The sequence below is a fragment of the Lissotriton vulgaris genome, unplaced genomic scaffold (assembly GCF_964263255.1).
Source record: "Lissotriton vulgaris unplaced genomic scaffold, aLisVul1.2 SCAFFOLD_1411, whole genome shotgun sequence".
Lineage (NCBI taxonomy): Eukaryota > Metazoa > Chordata > Amphibia > Caudata > Salamandridae > Lissotriton > Lissotriton vulgaris.
Window position 1 is genome coordinate 390,105 of NW_028250719.1, and position 18,857 is coordinate 408,961.

At 48.2% G+C, this 18,857-nt stretch overlaps 1 protein-coding gene across 1 annotated transcript in view; it reads right to left on the reverse strand.

Annotated features, from left to right (window-relative positions):
• DIP2C (DIP2 acetate--CoA ligase C (putative)) overlaps positions 1 to 18,857 on the reverse strand; it is a gene marked incomplete at its 5' end in the record, with an annotated part of 296,244 nt that overhangs the window by 73,177 nt on the left and 204,210 nt on the right. The window lies entirely within an intron of this gene.

Below are 18,857 nucleotides of genomic sequence, written 5' to 3' on the forward strand. Positions count from 1 at the left end.
GACAGGGGCTGAAATATCGGATCATAGCCTGAATGTCCTGGAGCCACCTGTCTCAAGTAAAAGCACTAAACTGAACAGTGTAAAGGATGGCTCCAGTGAAGAGGAGCATCTGAAAAGAATTCAGGTGTGACTTTGGCACACTGATAGTTAACCCCAAAGATTACAGGAAGTGTGGTTGATGACTGCCTGGGGGGAGCCAGCCTTCAACAGTCAGTCATCGAGGTAGGGGAAGGCTGGTACCTCAGATCTCCAAAAGGTGTGCTGCTACCACTGCCATAATTTGTAATCACCCGAAGGGCACCGGTGAGACCAAAGGGGAGCACAGCTAACTGAAAATGCTCCTGTCCCACCACAAACCACAGGTACAGCCGAAGGGCCTTTTAGGACAGGTATATAGAAATAGACATCCTGCAGGTCCAACACAACCATCCTGTCTCCAGGGTGGGAGGTAGACAAGCCCAGGGCCAGTTTAAGCATCTTGAATTTTTTCTTCCGGAGAAAGGAGTTGGGAAGGTGCAGGTCTAAAATAGGATGAAGATATTCGTCCCCCTTCAACATCAGAAATTAGCAGAAATAACAACCATGACGTACTTCTGGGGCATGCACCCTCTTAACCCCTTTGGCCAAAAGAGCTTGCACTTCCCACCATAAGACAAGAAAGATGGTCCTCCATCAGTTGATAAGGGGATAGTGGAAGCTGCGGGTGGAGAGGCAATGAAGGTCAAGGTGTATCCCTTCTGGACTATCTGCAGGACCCATCTGTAGGAAGCTGGCTCTGTATATTCTATACGAAAGCGAGGTATAGTGTGCACAGAGTCCAGTGGACCCCGAGAAGTATAGCAGAGGCTAAAGTAGATCATACTAATAGCTCCATTTGTGGTAGTGTGGTTGAGCAGTTAGGCTTATCAGAGGGCGGTGTTAAGCATTTATTGCACACACTCAGGCAAGAAATGTTATCAGATACTCAAAGTCTGAATCCAGAACAATTGGTAAGTATAGACAATTATACTTTGTATTTTATTTAAGAACCAAGGGTTACTTAATACAGGCAAGTTGTAATACTTTCAAAGTATGAAAGCTTTTCAGTTAGAACGGTTTGTACAGTTTCAAGCAATATGTTTCAGTCGGAAACAAAATATTTGGTATTCAGGATACACAGTTAGTGCAATGCAGAGAGAACGCTATGCAGTCCTCTGGGGGAAAAAAAACAGGCGATGGACTTATAAGTAACTACCCAGTTTATAGTTCTAGTCTTCGGATGGTCTCAGGCCAACACTGCAGGCATTGTTGGTCACGGGAAACTGGGGGCACCCAGAGGTGAGAAATTCAGTATTACACCACGTTGGTCGATATCGGGGATGAGATTTACTCTAGTGGTCCATGGAAAATGAAGTAGGTTGTTTTTCACCATACCGCCACCATGGTTACCGTTGCGGTCACTGTAAGCAGGGTGCTGTAGTTTGTTTGAAGGAGTTCTGCCGTTGTCAGGCCGTCACGGGGAGGTCGCGGTCAGGCAGTAGGGCCGGAGGAGGCCGACAGGGCCACTTGCAGGAGGGTACAGGGTTTCGAGTACCAGCTGGCATGGATGGGGTTGTGGGTCCGAGAGGATCCCTCAAGGTCATGGAGGGTGTCCGGCTGGGAAGCTTTTCCTCTGTCAGGACAAAGACGCATCAACACAACCATCGGTCCTCTACCACTGCTGTTGGGGTGTTCTTTTGTAGCACGAAGTCTGATCAACACCAGTGTCAGCCCTCACATTGGTGGTTCTTGTACCGGCAGACGCCGGGGACTAGAGCCTCCAGTATGGAGGGAGATTTATGGTGCTTTGGTGAAGGTTGCAAGACAGCAGGTCCAGTGGTAGAGCCTGATGCAGGTGGCATGGTTTTGGCAAGTTTTGTCTACAGCAGTTCAGCAGTGGTCCTGGTCGTCCTCTTCATTGGTCAGTCGAATCTGAAGAGGTAATGTTCAGGGGTTCCCTGAAATACTAGAGTTAGGAGAGTTACAGGGGTATGCGGGTCAGGACCAAAGGGCCCCTTCCTTGGGGTATCTACACCCGCTAGTATGCCACCCTCCAGTAGGAGGGAGGCATAATCCTCTTCCTAATTGTCTGAGTCCCCTCATATTTAAGATGGTGGGGACTGAGATGTGCGCCTCACCTTGCCTCTCCCACCTGCGGGGTTGGGTTGACAAAGGTGGGCACACCTCCCTTCCTGGCTAGGTTTTCCTACCAGTTCCTGTGCCCAAAAGAGGGTCAGAACCGGTGAGAGCCAGTTGCTCATAGCAGCAAAAGGCTGAGGGTAGATAAAAAAAGGTGGAAGGACTTCGAAGCTCCCTATTTGTGGACCCTGCCCATCATGGCGGAGGAGACATGAAACCTCTGCCCATGATGTGCTTTGTTTCCAGACGCAGAGAGCGGAGGGTTCTCTACCCAGGGGTCCAGAAACATGTCTGGTGGTGGCAGATGGCTGGTAGCCATCAGGAACCACACAAGGCTGGTTGTGTTTCAGACGTCATCTCTAAGATGCCCTTTGAGTGCATTTTACATTAAATCCGACATTGGCATCAGTGCAGGTTTAATGTGCTGAGAAGTTTGATACCAAACTTCTTAGTCTTCAGTAAAGCCATAATGGAGCCTGGGGGTTTGAGATGACAAACTCCCAGCCCAGGTACTTGGAATGGCTTCACTGCTCTTACAATGTCTCTGAAAGGCACAGACACTGTAGGGAAACAGTGCTCGTGCCACTGTGCCCTCGCCTGTGGTATAGTGCACCCTACTAGAGGGGTGACATGAATATGCCACAGGTAGTGCTTGTTAAGCATGACAGCTAGGGATGGGTGGCATGTCGACTTCTGGGTTTGGGGTCCTACTCTGACATGCAGGCTGCAGTGGCATGGTGTATGGGTCAGTTGAGGAGTCTCTGGGGGTGGCATAATACTTGCTGTGCCCTCATAGGCTCTCGCTGGTCACAAGGCCCCTTGGTACTAGTGGTACGTTTTAGAAGGTCCTTACGGGGGAGGGGCAGAGGTTGTGCCAATTGTGGATGCAAAGGTACGGTTTTGGGAAAGAACACACCAGAGGTTGTGCCAGTTGTGGATGTAAAGGTACAGTTTTGGGAAAGCACACAAGTGCTGGGGTCCGGCGAGCAGGATCCCAGCACACAATTCAGTCAGGTTGGCATCAGTTCTAAGCAGAAAGTTAGGGAGAAGCCCTGCAAAATGGGGGACTTTCCTACACCACCGGCCCAATGTATTTGGACTGCCAACCTGGCAAAATCCTTGGATCCTGCCTCCAAATAGGTGGCAGTGCTCCACTAAGGGCATGCCAAATGTGTTTGGTAGGTAGGGTTGCGGGGGTAGAGGATTAAATGGCCTGCAGACTTCCTTGTGGAGATGGCAAGTCAAGTGGGGATGTGACACCTCGACAGAAGCCGTGTGGCCTCTGTCGAAGTCGTATAGGCTCCAACTCACAGAACACAATTTTCACTTTGCCCTCTGGCATCGATGGAGTTTGCATCGGTGTACAAGCTCTGGGAACCAGCGTGGGGTGTGGTGGCGGAGTCAGAACATGAGCCGGAGGAAGCTCAGTGGTGGATTCAGAGGGTTCAAATGGCGCCGATGGAGGGTCTCTCAACTCCTATGGGTCTGAAGGTGCACCAGAGGGAGTCTGTAAGGATCCAAAGAGTCGAAGAATGGCCTGGGGAAACTCTTCAATCTGCCAATTTGCACACAGCCCCGGAAACATGAGCTGTGCCGGGACAAGTTGCAAGGATGGGCTCAGACATTGATCAACTTTGGGAGCCAGTGTGAGAGGCATGGTGACACCCTTGTGCCTTATCAGGAGTATGTGAGTGGCAAGAAGTGTGCCAAGTCCGGCTTGGATTTTTTTTTTCTTTGACTTCCCCAAAGAGTATGACCATGACCAACCTCTGGAATGACTCCTGCAACTTCTAGACCGGGAACAGAACCAGGACACAGTCTTCGACTTTGATCATTCTCATCGCAGAGTCTCCTGATGCTTTGTGACAGAATTTCTCCTCATGGTCTCATATGGTTTTTGGGTTCATCAGGGCCTTTCGGTTGATCAACACAGTCACCAGAGGCAAACTGATGAGGATCTGTCACTGACATTTGTTTACAACAGTCCTTACAGGGTTTTGGGAGGTCATATTTCCCTTGTACACTGTAAGAATTTGGCTGAAGAAAAAGCCTCAAAGAGACTAGAGGTAGCTCAATATCCACATCTGTTGTTACAGAAATAACTTTACAACTTTAGACTAGTTATAATCCGTTCACCAGAGTTCTCTGGCCTCTGATGAACCGTTTTACAGTGTGTCATCTGATCACTCCGCAATACTTTGCTAAATAAATTTTTCAGAGTGCTGGAGTCAGTTCTCTTCTTTAGGTTACCATGCAAAACAAGTTTGATATCAAATTTTCCTGGGGATGGGTTTATGATGCATGGGACATTTAACTCATAAACCTTAGTCCGTTGATTTCCAAAGTGTATGTTTTATGTAAATATCAGTTCTTTGTGAAAAGCGGTTTTGTTTGCTAGTCTAGTGAATCCTTGATGTTTTTATCCAGCCAACACTAGTACTTTTTATGATTAACCAGAAGGACATCCATCCCCACTTTGACTCTACTTCACGTGTTCTGATTCATTTCGTGGTTTGCAAGATGTTTGAATGCAGTTTTTTTTATAAGATGAACTCTGTGTTCCCTGGTACAGTCTTCTAGCTCGTTATGTCTGGGTTTATGTCAGAGTCGGAATCTCCTGCTACACGTTTGTTTGACTCAGTTATCTACGACTGAGAACAGGTTGCTAATCTGATGCTCCCTAGCTGAGACACCAGCTTTGAAATCAAAGTGTGGCCAAGTTGTGTTTACTACAACCTCTTGGGTTAGTCCTTGATAACTATTTGTAGCCTGAATGTTTCCAGATTCTTAGAATCTCCAGTTAATGCTTTTAATCTATGCTCGCTGGACCCCACTCTTTAAGTTGCTTTTTGAGTTGCATTCTCAAAACCATTAACTTTTTTTCTGCTGCTCCAGAGTGAACCACCCTTCTCAATCCATGTTGTCAGTTGTTTCACTCCAGGGGCACAACTTGTTTTCCTTAAGTAGAGTGATTATGTTCTTGTTGTAATCACTCAAGAATGTACTTGCTGCAGCATTTCCTTTGGCATGCAGCCAGCCTTCTAATGTCCCATGTGAGTACAGGGTTCGCTTCTACCATTTATCACACAATCCTGTACGTAGAAAATCTATGGTCTGTACGAGCCACAGTATCCCAAGAGGACGTTAAGTGTTTCCTGTTCAAGCTCTTTCGAAATGGAGGGCTGAACAACCTCCTCCATTTAACTTGACAATCAGTCTCTCTTCAGTCCACATACATTCTTGTCATTCAGTCACGCCTGCCTGCACTGCTTAGCTGCCGATTCCAATTTTATTTTTGATTTACAAACAACCTCTAATAGGTTTTCACAGATATGTCAAGAAATATCACATTCTCAGCAAATAGCATACGTTTAGATAAACAAGTGTATTGGCATTAATAAGCTATCAATTTCCATCATCGTTACATTAATGTAAGAGAAGAGATGGTGAGAATATAATTCAATACGTAAAAGAATGGAAAAGAGAAAGGAAAGTGTAATGAAAAAATGTGCAGATGATACATTGTCTTGGTCAGTATACTAACAACTGAACATCATGGATCGATCATCCTTGTATTGAGAGTCTCTCTGTGATGTCAGTCAGGTATATGTAACAAAACCAAATGACCACACCAACGAGCCCTTTACACAACAATACTGTGTTAGACATAATCTTGTATTTGGATCCTTTCAAATACAATTTGAAACTATCTACGGTTTCCAGTGAGTAACAGGATCTAAAGCCTTTTGGTTAAGTGCAGACAGCCTTTTATCAACGGAGAACTTGGGATTCCAAGACATACTGTAGGAGAGTAGGGTCTGCAATCCTATGATCACCCAGATTTTTTGCTTTTGTTTCACTGGTTTACGACTTTCTCTGGCTGTGGGCCTGCCAATCAGACCCACAGCCTGGCTGTTCTCTCTCTAAATTATAACGTGTACCCTAGGTGCATTTACCAATTGGTACTGGGCCACCTTATCAGACCCTGTAACTCAGGGCATAGGTGTACCCAGGGCCTACCAGGGGCTGAAGCATGTATTATGCCACCCCTGGCTGGCCTTCTAAATTTGACACAACTGGCTGCATGACAGCAGGGGCAAAGTCGTGTAATCACCCTTTGCTGTAGATATAGTATACCTATATCTAACCCTAAAAATGGACACACAGATTCCTATCAGTCACTCCTATGGCAGGCCTTGACAATCCTGAAGGCAGAGTGCTTGGAATCTTGTGAGATGGTGCTCTGGCATGAGCTGAGCCTGTCTGCAGCTTGCGGAACCAAGTCCTAATAGCTGTTCCATGATAACGCATACCATATACTCTTAAGTGCATTATAATCCTCGCGGTTAAATGCTATCTTTGGTACTGCTTTATCAAAACATGTCGAGTAAGGTGTCATACGAATTGGAATACTAACCCCTCGCCAATTCTGGCGACGGGGTTAGCATTCCACCCTTCTAGAGGGACACGACATGTATGTAACTGTGAACCCCGGTTAAAGTTAAACGAAGCCTCAGCTCCACAAAATGGATGCTGCCACCACAGACACGAGTCTGACCTCCTGCTGCTGGGAGTCCTTCCAGCGAGGAGAGCTTGGACAAAGGGTTTCCTGTCCGGGGCGGTGCTAGCACCATCCCAGACAGGGTTTTGTGTATCCTGGGTAGGCAGGGCTTTACAGGAAGGTGACTGCTGAGTGGCACCCCGGTGCTCACTACGCATAGGCCGGTCAGAACCAGTTCCAGGGGCACACCAGCCCCTGGCCTGGGGAAAGTCCGGCATGGGAGAGGGGTGTAACCACCCCCCTCCTAGTCCCACCCACAGGCAGGACCTAGTCACCGGGTCAGCCCCTTTTCTTAGTATAAAGATGGGAGCAGGCCCCCTGTTCAAATTAGATCATCTTTGGAATCAAGACACGACTTTCTACGAAAGGACTTCAAGATTTCTTCTTCAAGATTCTCCCTTGTGACTAAGGAGTAGTCACTCTGCATCCGCAGGCACCATCTTAAGAACACTGCAGTCTGCTGCAAGTCCTTCCTCAGGAATCCGACGACACAGCTCGACGAGACCCGGCTTCCCTGGCACCTCTGACCTCTACTCACCTCTACAGCCAAGCTGAGAACCGTGAGTGCGACGAGACCTCGAGGGACCGACTATCGCCAAGACTGCACGACTTCTTTACAGCACGCCCGCCGAGTGTCCCTCTGGTGAGTGCTTTGGGGTCCGAGAAGCCCCGACCCTGAGCAGCTCCAGCACCGAAGTACAGCCTCCCAGCATCTCCACGATCTGCGTGGGGCCCTTCTGCTTTTTGCTGCTCACCGCGTTGTTTGGCTACTAGCCCGCTGGCTTGTGGCCTTCTGAACGACGCCCGACGACATCACTGCTGCTAGTCTGGTTGCTCCAGACTGGCCCTTGCTCCCTTCCAAGAGAGGAGCACCCCGGACCCTCCTGGTCCACTCAAGACGCCATTTTAGGTCCACCGCGTGGGCTTGAATTAGCCAAGGCTTTGTTGCCCAATCCTGGGTCCAGCGACGCCAACAGCTTCATCGATCGTGGGACAGCTCGCTCCTCCATCCTGGTCGCCGACAACGCCTCCTGGTCCATGAGATCTGCAGAGCCCAGCGTCGCCCACTCACCTAGTCGAGGTGACTACCATCCGGTGCCCTCCTGGTGCCACCTGACTACTGGCTAGTACTCACGAACTTGGTCCCCTCTGCTTTCAGGTGTCATCCATCTTCAAGATCCAGGCTTGGATCACTTCGAACTCTCTTCACTGGTCGCCTGCCAGCATTTTTCTTCCAGGCTCCTGGTCCGTCTACGAGGATTCCCGACGTCTTTTGAGACCTATGCAGCTGCAGCCCCTGGGCTAGGTAACTTCGGCATTTCGGTGCCCCAGCATAGCCTCACTATCCAAGGGTCAGAATCCACTTTCGTTTTCCTCCTACCAGGTCGGGTTCGCCCGAGAACACTAACTTTGTCTTTACTAGCTACCATAGACTTTGTCCCGCATCACGCGTGAGAGTGCACACTCTGCACCCGAGTCCCCTGGGTCTCCTAGAAGTAATCTAACGATTCTATAGTCAAGTCCTAGCGATTCCAAAGCCTATTAGTACTGTACTTACCTGCTAGTAATTTCGCATTCCACTTTCAGAGTATATGGTTTTCCGTGCCCCTCGGGCATTTGTATATACTGTGCTAACTTAAGTATTTTCGTAAGAGTTTGGTTTTGTGCTTAGTACCCTGTCCTCATAAAGAGTACAGGGCTGTTGTGATTCTAATAAATACACTGTTTATTTTCATAACACTTGTGTGGTGTCCTTTCACTTGGTGTTCAAGGGGTATATGTGTGGTATAACAGCTGGCTTAACACGCCCTCTCGAGTCTTTAGCCTTAGACTGCTCGTATCCACGCTACTAGGATAGCTGGTCTATAAGGTTGACTTACAACCAATCATCAATAAGGGTTGTTGGACTGATACATAGTGATCACTAGAATAGTGAGCACTGCATATCAGGCCACCTTCTCACATATACCTACACATTTTCTTTATGAAAATAGTAGTGTGCATCACTTCTGTTTCCACTGCAAGGTGAGTGAGATGTGGTGTCTCAAGAGCATTCAGGGTAGACCATATACGTTTTCAGAATATCTGAACATCATTAGGTAACCAGAGGGCATGTACCATTGTGCTCATATATGACATCCTCTCCGTAAAAGAAAGATCCATATACAAAAGCTTTGATGTATAACTTAGAACTGATTTAAGGAAAGACTGATCATGATGTCACAATAGGACATAGTATCATTACAGTCTATTGTTGCTACGAGATTTAGGGCTAGGCTTGTGCTCACAAGGGCTATCTTTTATCCAAGATCGGCAGTTATAAACGGACATGGTGAGGGATTGGATTGTGCTGTATGGTTACCAAAGTGTACATATGCTATGGTGATTTGAATGTGGCGATTTGCTGACCAAACACAAATAAATCTACTTGAAAAAAGCTAAACCTTTCCCACACTAAGTGCAGTATTCAATCAAATTGAACTCTTTAAGCATTACAGTCTCCCATCACGGACCCATGGGACCATCCGTGCAAGGGTCTGACAGGTAGTGAGTGAGGCTGGATGGGATTGTTTCCAATTATGTAATTGCAGGAGTCAAGTGGGTCAGGTCAATCCCTACTCTTCAACCTGAACCAACTACACCATAGCATGATCTCCACTACAGTAATTGTTTGGTATTTGACCAAAATATGGGAAACATATATCATGAGACAGAATATTGTTTCAAAAATATTGAAGACAAGAATATTGTGAAGGTCATTTTCTAAGGGTAAGGGTTACTATATATAAGGAGTGGTTTCTGTCCTGTAACTCCAGTTCTATAGTAGGGGTATCTCTGTTATAGTCATAATCTAGTGAATAGTCCCGCCCATGTGGGTGGACCCCGGAGCAATCAAAAATAATCTCTTAAAGTGTCGAGAAAATGCAGAACTGCACAGACACTTAAGAGAATTTAAAGACAGATAATGCAGCCTATAACCAGGCTACACTGTCCAGTTCTTCAACTAGAAATTCCACCAAAAATCCACAAACAGCAAAGTCTGTCCAGATTTCCCTTGCCTCAGCAGCAAAAACCCTCTGGAATGATAGCGAGCAAGACATGGACAGACAAGCCCCATAGGCTGCCATTATGTGGCTCAAAACAGGATACTGTGCCTTTAAGAGAACTTTCCAGAACTTCACAGTATCCCAGAATGCACTGCAGGTCCCTTTTACTTTCAGTTCTTTTTGAAGGCGTAACACGCCAGACCTGTAGCATCCCTTACATGAATATCTCTTTCTACCGGGGAGGAGGGCGGGCGCTTATGACTATAACAGAGATACCCCTACTACAGAACTGAAGTTACAGGACAGAAACTACTCCTTCTGTAGTAGGGGATCTCTGTGTATAGTCATAATCTAGTGAATAGAATGGCAAGCCCATCTCCACACCAAAGCGGCGGTGGATAAACAAGAAAAAACGCCACTATTGTGCAAACAGATTTCGCAGCGAAGCCTGCCCAACCTGAGCGTCTGCCCTGGCATCCGTGTCCAGACAGTAATGCTTAGCAAAGGTATGGACCGACTTCCAAGTGGCGGCCTTGCATATTTCTGCAATAGGAACATTACGGCGCAAAGCCGTCGTGGCAGCTTTACCCCTGGTGGAATGAGCCTTAGGTTTACCCCCTAAGGTCTTATTAGCTTTCTGGTAACACAGTTGTACGCAGGACACAATCCACCTAGAGATGGACTGCTTAGAGGTAGCAAGACCCGTCCTGACTGATCCATAATTGATTAACAATTGGTCTGACCTACGAATATCTTTGGTCGTATCCAGATAAAATGTCAACACCCTCCTAACATCCAGGGAATGTAAGGGCCTTTCTGCTGGAGATTAAGGACTCTGAAAAAACGTAGGCAAAGTTATAGTCTGGTTGACATGAAAATCAGAAATAACCTTGGGAAGAAATTTAGGGTGAGTACGCATTACAACCTTAGCAGCATGAAATACAGTATAAGGTTCTTGGCAACACAACGCCTGAATTCCACTCACCCTGCGGGCCGATGCAATGGCCACGAGGAACGCCGCCTTCCAGGACAGGTGCTGCAGCGAAGCCTTATGAATAGGTTCAAAAGGCTCCTTCATCAATCTGGACAGCACCACATTCAATTCCCATGAAGGTGAAGGAAGCCTGACAGGAGGGAACACTTTCTTCAAGCCTTCCAAAAAATCTTTGATCACAGGGATCTGGAAGAAGGAAGTCTGTGAAGGGCTTTTCCTGTAGGCAGTCAAGGCAGCGAGATGAACCTTAATGGAATGAACATTAAGGCCAGACCGCGCCAAATGTAGAAGGTAAGGAAGGATGACATCTTCCTTGCACGTCGTCGGGTCATAGTTCTTATACTCACACCAGATACAAAACCTCTTCCCCTTGTAAGCATAGGATGTCCGAGTGGAAGGTCGCTTAGACTCCTTCCGTATGTCCATGCAATCTTCGGGCAGATTTAAATGCCATATTGCACTATCTCAGGAGCCATGCCGCCAAACTCAAGGACTAGAGGTTGGGGTGCAACATCTGCCCCCCGAACTTCGTGAGAAGGTCTGGCCTGCACGGCAGCCATATGTGCGGAAGGAGAGACCGGTGAAGCAGGTCCGTGAACCACCACTGACTGGGCCATTCCGGGGCAATCAGGATCATCCGTGCCCTGGACTGGGACAGCTTGATGAGCACCGCTGGAATCAGGGGAATGGGAGGAAAAGCGTACAGAAAGCTGTTCGACCAGTTGATCCATAGCGCATTCCCCAGCGTCCCTTGCTAGTAGTACCTGGAGGCGAAGTCTCTGCATTTGCTGTTTTCGGCGGTGGCGAACAGATCTACGTCTGGAGTCCCCCACCTTTCGAAGACTTCTCCTAGTACTTCGTTGTTTATCACCCATTCGTGGTTTTCCTGAATCAGTCTGCTCAGTGCCTCTGCCTGAACATTCTGCACACCTGGTAGATGGGTAGCGGTTATCGTCAATCCTCTGGCCAGAAGCCAGAGCCAGATCATTTGCGCCTCCTGAGACAGGGTGCGCGATTTCGAGCCCCCCTGCTTGTTGAGGTAATACAGTACACCAATGAAGGTGTGGGGTCCTACTACTGACCAACCTGGACCTCAATAGTCGAAAAACAGAGCTAAGTGGCTGATCAGGAAAGTTAGAGACAGAGTAAGTAACTACACAGCCAATCAGTACAGTGCAGCCAGGGGTTAGAATATTACCCAACAACTCAAGTATTTTTTGAAAAAACTTTTTGTATTATTACATAAGAAACATGGCATCAAATCGACACTTCATCACGACAGTCAGTACAAAAACGTGAAGAAATATATACAAATATATACAAAAGTATATCACAGTGAAGGCAACATACACTTACAAAAATGATGAGAAAACATATAATCAAATTCATATGGTGACACCAACTGTTGTCTGTGACATGGATTCAAAAGCACATAGTTGCAAATTGAACACTTTTTTTGCAGATCATTAAAGAAAATAAAGCCAGTCCTTTGATAGCAAAAACCTGTGAACAGGGCGGAACTGAGATGGAATAGCCTGCCTGTCACGCAACACCTGTGAATAGTAAATTATAAGAAGTTGCAAGAAGGGCCCACAATAGTGGTATGAGTTTGTCCCTATCTGCACCCCTAGTTCTTGACACAGGCTGGGGGTCAACGCGTTTCGAACCTTGTTTATTCTAGGTTCTCCTCAGGACGAGGACTGGATGACGATGTACCTACAAAGTAATTTAGGGAAGGTGTCAGCAACTGTATATAGAGTATATATTTTTATTTATTTATTTATTTTTATTTTTTTTTTATATATTTTTTTTTTTATACAGTTGCTGACACCTTCCCTAAATTACTTTGTAGGTACATCGTCATCCAGTCCTCGTCCTGAGGAGAACCTAGAATAAACAAGGTTCGAAACGCGTTGACCCCCAGCCTGTGTCAAGAACTAGGGGTGCAGATAGGGACAAACTCATACCACTATTGTGGGCCCTTCTTGCAACTTCTTATAATTTACTAGTCACAGGTGTTGCGTGACAGGCTGGCTATTCCATCTCAGTTCCGCCCTGTTCACAGGTTTTTGCTATCAAAGGACTGGCTTTATTTTCTTTAATGATCTGCAAAAAAAGTGTTCAATTTGCAACTATGTGCTTTTGAATCCATGTCACAGACAACAGTTGGTGTCACCATATGAATTTGATTATATGTTTTCTCATCATTTTTGTAAGTGTATGTTGCCTTCACTGTGATATACTTTTGTATATATTTGTATATATTTCTTCACGTTTTTGTACTGACTGTCGTGATGAAGTGTCTATTTGATGCCATGTTTCTTATGTAATAATACAAAAAGTTTTTTCAAAAAATACTTGAGTTGTTGGGTAATATTCTAATCCCTGGCTGCACTGTACTGATTGGCTGTGTAGTTACTTACTCTGTCTCTAACTTTCCTGATCAGCCACTTAGCTCTGTTTTTCGACTGTTGAGGTAATACATCGTGGTCGTATTGTCCGTCTGTACAAGCAGAGAGTTGGTCTGGAAGGACGGATGAAAGGCCTTCAGTGCCAAGTGAACAGCTCTGAGTTCCAGGAAATTGATGTGATACGTGGACTCCATCGGAGACCACGTTCCTTGAATCTGTAAGTCTCCCGAATGCGCTCCCCAGCCGTGGAGAGAGGCATCCGTCACAATAGTCTGAGTAGGAATGTCCTTGTGGAAGGGAACCCCTCTGAGGAGATTCTCCGCTGAACACCACCACTTCAGAGACTGAAGAGCATGCAGAGACAGTCGTATCTTGTCGTCCCAAGATCCTTTCCTCTGGTCCCACTGGTCCTCCAAGCACTCCTGCAGAGGTCTCATGTGTAGCCGTGCATGAGGAGTGAGGAAGATACAAGAGGCCAACGACCCCAGTAGAGAAGACACCGTCCTCACTGTTGTAGATGGAGCGGTCATAAGAGCCTGAGCCTTCCGAAGGATCGATCGCCGTCGCTCCTCCGAAGGAGACACGCTTGCTGACAGCGTATTGATGGTGGCTCCCAAGTACTGAATGCACTGGACCGGGACAGACTTGGACATGTTGATGTGCAACCCCAACTTGTTCAAGAGAACGCACGTCTTCTGGAAGTGTGCTTGAGCTTCCGAGAAGGAGGAGGCCTTGATCAGCCAATCGTCCAGGTACGGGTAGACAAACACCTTGTTCTTCCTTAGGTGTGCGGCTACCACTGCCATACACTTCGAGAATGTTCTGGGCGCAGATTTCAGCCCGAATGGCAGCACTGTGTACTGATAATGATTGGTGCCGACTTGAAATCGCAGAAACCTCCTGTGTTTGCATGTAATGGGCACATGGCAGTACGCATCCTGTAGGTCTATTGCACAAAGCCAGTCTCCCTGTTGCAACTGAGGATAAATCTGATGCAACGACAGCATATAAAACTTTTCTCTGCGAATCCACTTGTTTGCCTGCCGCAAGTCCAGAATGGGCCTGAACTCGTTCTTGTCCTTCTTGCCAACCAGGAAGAACCGGGAGTACAGACTTCTTCCTCTTTGAGACAGAGGTACGTCTTCTATCGCCCTTTTCCTTAACAGGATATCGGCCTCCGCCTGGAGCTCGCGCAGTTGATACTGAGAGCTGACCGGAGGGATCGCTGAAGGCGAGCTGATGAACCGAAGACTGTATCCATTGCAAACAATATTCAGCACCCACTTGTCCTGAGTAATTTTTCTCCACTCTGCCATAAAAAATTGAACACTTCCCCCCACTGGAGCGGGTAACGGATGAAGGGGAAGTAACAGCTCAGGGTCGCGACCCGGCCGGGCCCTTGTTCGCTGTAGAGGACTGCTGTCCCCCTCTACCCTTCTGGAGCTTCTGGAAGGGTCTCCGGAACTGCTGCTGTTGTTGTTGCTGCTGCTGTCCCGAAGACTGCCCTCGTCCTCTTCCTTGTGCACCGAACCGTCTTTGGAACGAGCGGTAGGACTTCTTTTCTTTCGGCTTCTCCAAGCCCACAGCCGTAAGGGTCTCCGCCTCCGCCTTCATGCGGGCCATCTCGTCATCTGCGTGTTTTCCGAATAAGGTCTCCCCGGAAAAGGGCAGATTGGCCACCCGCTGCTGGGCCTCCGGCTTGCGTGACGTGAGCCTGAGCCAAGCATGGTGCCGCTGATTGATCCCATGACAGTAACCATGGGCAGCCAACAGGGAGACATCCGCTGCTGCGCTGATGACTTGGTTTGACACCTGCATTCCTTCCTTGAGGATCTCTTGGAAGTCCTTCCTCTTGTCTCTTGGCAGAAGTTCCACGAACTGTTGCAGGGAGTCCCACAGAGCCCGGTCATAGCGGCCTAGCAGCGCCGCATCGCTGGACGCCTTCATAGCCGTGGACGCAGTCCCACAAGCCTTCCTTCCAGCCAAGTCGATCCATCGACTTTCTTTATCTGGAGGCACAGTGGAGGACGGGGAGGTAGAGTGTAACTTCCTGGCCGCCGTCACTATCACTGAATCAGGGACCGGATCTATCCTCAGAAAGGCCGGGTCCGAATCCGGGGCCCTGTACTTCTTCAGAAGCCGGGAGGGAGCGGCCTTCACTACCGCCGGTGTGAGGAACAGCTCCTCTGCAGGTTCTACCAGTCCAGGTACCAGTGGTAGGAGAGGGCGAGACAAGTGCCTCTTGTGAAGCGTTTCAAATATCACGGACGTCGTAGGTGTCGGAGCCGTCACCGTGATACCCAGTTTTGCAGCCCCCCTCAGGAGAACCTCCTGGAATGTACTTATGTCGTCCACTGGAGACACTCTGGTCCCTGGGGAGCCCGACAAAGTCGGTGAGTAGGAGCGGGTCCTGGAGGAGTCCGTGCGGGACCTAGATCCCCTTCTCCTATGGCGATGCCTTGATCTGGTGGAGGATCTGCGTCGACTCCTCGATCTTCCTCTCCGTACGGACCGTGATCGTGACCTCCTCGGCCTAGGGCGATCAGCCGGTTCCACCGGAGCAGGTGACTTAGGCTTGGCCGGGGCCTTCGGCTTAGGTGTCCCTTTGGGAGGGGTCGGAAGATTAGGCAATGAAACCGACCTCGGAGGAATCTGAGGCGGCTTCTCTGGCAACCGAGGTCCAGGTTGAGGTGGAGGTAACAGAGGAGGAGTAGGGTTCCTCGGAGGGGGACCCCTCGGCAATGGAGGCGGTGGAGTCACCTTCCCTGACGGGGTATACACCTCGGAATACACCGAGCCCGGTGAACCGCCTTCTTTACCAGCCTGGGACGTTGGCGAACCTCCCATTGCGTCAGGTCTCCTTCCACTTCTCTTCGACGTTGAAGAACGGCGACCAGGCGGCAAGCGTCGGTCCCTTGACGTCGAGCATCTTCTCCTCGGCGTCGAACGCCTTCGCCTCGATGGCGACCTCGTCCGCCTCAACGGCGACCTTTTCCGCCTCGACGGCGTTCGTCTGCACCTCGATGGCGATCTGCGCCTTGACGGCGATCTTCTGTGTCTCGACGGCGATCTTCTGTGTCTCGACGGCGATCTTCTGTGTCTCGACGGCGATCTTCTGTGTCTCGACGGCGATCTTCTGTGTCTCGACGGCGATCTGCGCCTCGACGGCGATCTGCGCCTCGACGGCGACCTGCGCCTCGATGGCGAGCCACTCCTTGACGAGGATCTCCTCGTCGATGATCGTCTCCTCTTCGCCGATGGCGAACGGCGGTGCCGCCCCAGCGGCGAGCGCTGACGCCTGGCCTTTTGACGTCGATCCCTCGACGACTACGTCGACGACGACGAAATAGTCACTGGGGACTTCGATGGTGGCCTTGTAAGGTCCTTCCACGCCGAGTGTCGACGTCGTTTCGCCCCCGACGACGGGGAACAGACCGTAGTCATCCCTCTCGACGCCGTAGTCGGTGCAATCGACCCAGACGGAGAATGGGGACGCTTGCTGGTCTTCCTTCCCCTGGGGAGCCCCCCAGAGGCCTCAGCATGGGCAGATGAAGCCCCTCCAGACCCACCTTGTGCCTTCATTCTTCTCTCTTCAAGGCCCTGAAGTCTGATCTTCTTTCTGTCCTTCAGGGTTCTGCCAGAGAAGCCTTGACAGATCACACACTCCTCTGGGACATGGGAAGATGGAAGGCAGAGGATACACACCTCATGGGGATCTGATTTGGCCTTCTTCCTGGAGCACTCCGGGCATTTATCGAATAATGCAGGCATATTCGACAAAAAACAGAGTGCAAGAACCAAGGAGAAAGGCACCAAAGTACTATAAAGCACTTAACTTTGGAAAAAGCAGTGAAAAATCACCAAAAACCCTTAAAAAGGGTGAGCTCAATGCTCCAGGGTCCTGCTCGCAGGAGCCGGAAAAAAGAACTGAAAGTAAAAGGGACCTGCAGTGCATTCTGGGATACTGTGAAGTTCTGGAAAGTTCTCTTAAAGGCACAGTATCCTGTTTTGAGCCACATAATGGCAGCCTATGGGGCTTGTCTGTCCATGTCTTCCTCTCTATCATTCCAGAGGGTTTTTGCTGCTGAGGCAAGGGAAATCTGGACAGACTTTGCTGTTTGTGGATTTTTGGTGGAATTTCTAGTTGAAGTACTGGACAGTGTAGCCTGGTTATAGGCTGCATTATCCGTCTTTAAATTCTCTCTTAAGTGTCTGTGCAGTTCTGCATTTTCTCGACACTTTAAGAGATTATTTTTGATTGCTCCGGGGTCCACGCACATGGTCGGGACTATTCACTAGATTATGACTATACACAGATTATACCCCTACTACAGAACTCCACATATACGTGCCTTGACAATATATTTCTCTTCAAGGTACGCAAGATCTTGAGTTAAGAATAATAAATTTATACTTACCGTTTTGCACTTATCTACTCTATATTCTGGTCCTCGATATTTTTGACACGATATTCTGTCCACACACTATTTGTGTTTCCGATGTTCTGCCACTGATCAGATTCTTTTTATGTGCTGGGAGAAGGCTAATAGTTGTTGGCTCAAGAGGTGCCACAACTAGAGACTATTTCCTTCTAAGCAGTAACATCATCTGTCACCCAGAGATGACCATATACCAGTTGGCTTACCTGGTGATAGCACTGGATGTATGAAGCGCTAACCCTCCCGCAGTTTTCGGTGCCTTCTGCAAAAGTATGTAAGTCATGAATTCTTCTGGCACCAGGTAAATACAGAGACCTTGTTTAGGGCTGCTCATTTTTCTGTGCTCATCTACTGTTTTTGATCTTCAGAATCCAATCTAGTCACTGCACCTCTGGCTTTTCTATTTCTGGCCTCCTAAGTTTTGAAGAGGTTTGCACCATACAGTCTCTACTCTTTTATACCTATGAACAACTGTTGTGTATATGTGGTTAGATTGTTGTTTCCTTCCAAATACGTCTCAAGCTGGTGAGGATAAACTAATAAAACATTCCTTGTGCAGTCTGAGAGATACTTGGGAAACAGGTTGCATGTTACCCTACAATTCAGCACAGGGATGCACATGTGCTTTTAATAAGCGCCAAAATGTAGTTAACTGTACAGAGGGGCACTTCCTTTTTTTCTGAGAACAGGGTCAAGACTGATTTGAATATGGCTGGGTCTGAACTGGGGTGGCAACGTGAGCTAAAGAACAATGATGGATTCATCCCAGATCTAATAGTGACTAATAGTGACTGAGGGTGAGTGTCTGAAAAGTTTCAGCGCTCCTTACATCATCCTCTAGTGTTTGCCTTGTTCGCCCTAAGTTGGCAGGGTATGCCCAGATGTAGATCCCTTGCTCGCTTTGCCACTGAATTCAAGCTAGCCTGGATGCTGAGGAGTGTTACCCCGAAACGGGTCCCAGGATGCTTGTTTCCGGTCCAGAGAAGACCCGGCTTGGCAGTTTGGGCTGGACTGTTCCCATGAGAACAGGGTTAATACTGATTTGCTTATTTATGGATGGGTCTGAGCTGGGATGGCAAAGTGAGCGAAAGAACGCTGATGGATTCAACCCAGATATAATAGTGACTGGGGGTAAGTGTCTGAAAAGTTTTAGCGCTCCGTCCATCATCCCCTTGTGTTTGCAGCAGTAAGCTACATCATACCTTTGTGGAATTCAAAATAATGTTGGCTACTAGCGAGCATAGTTAC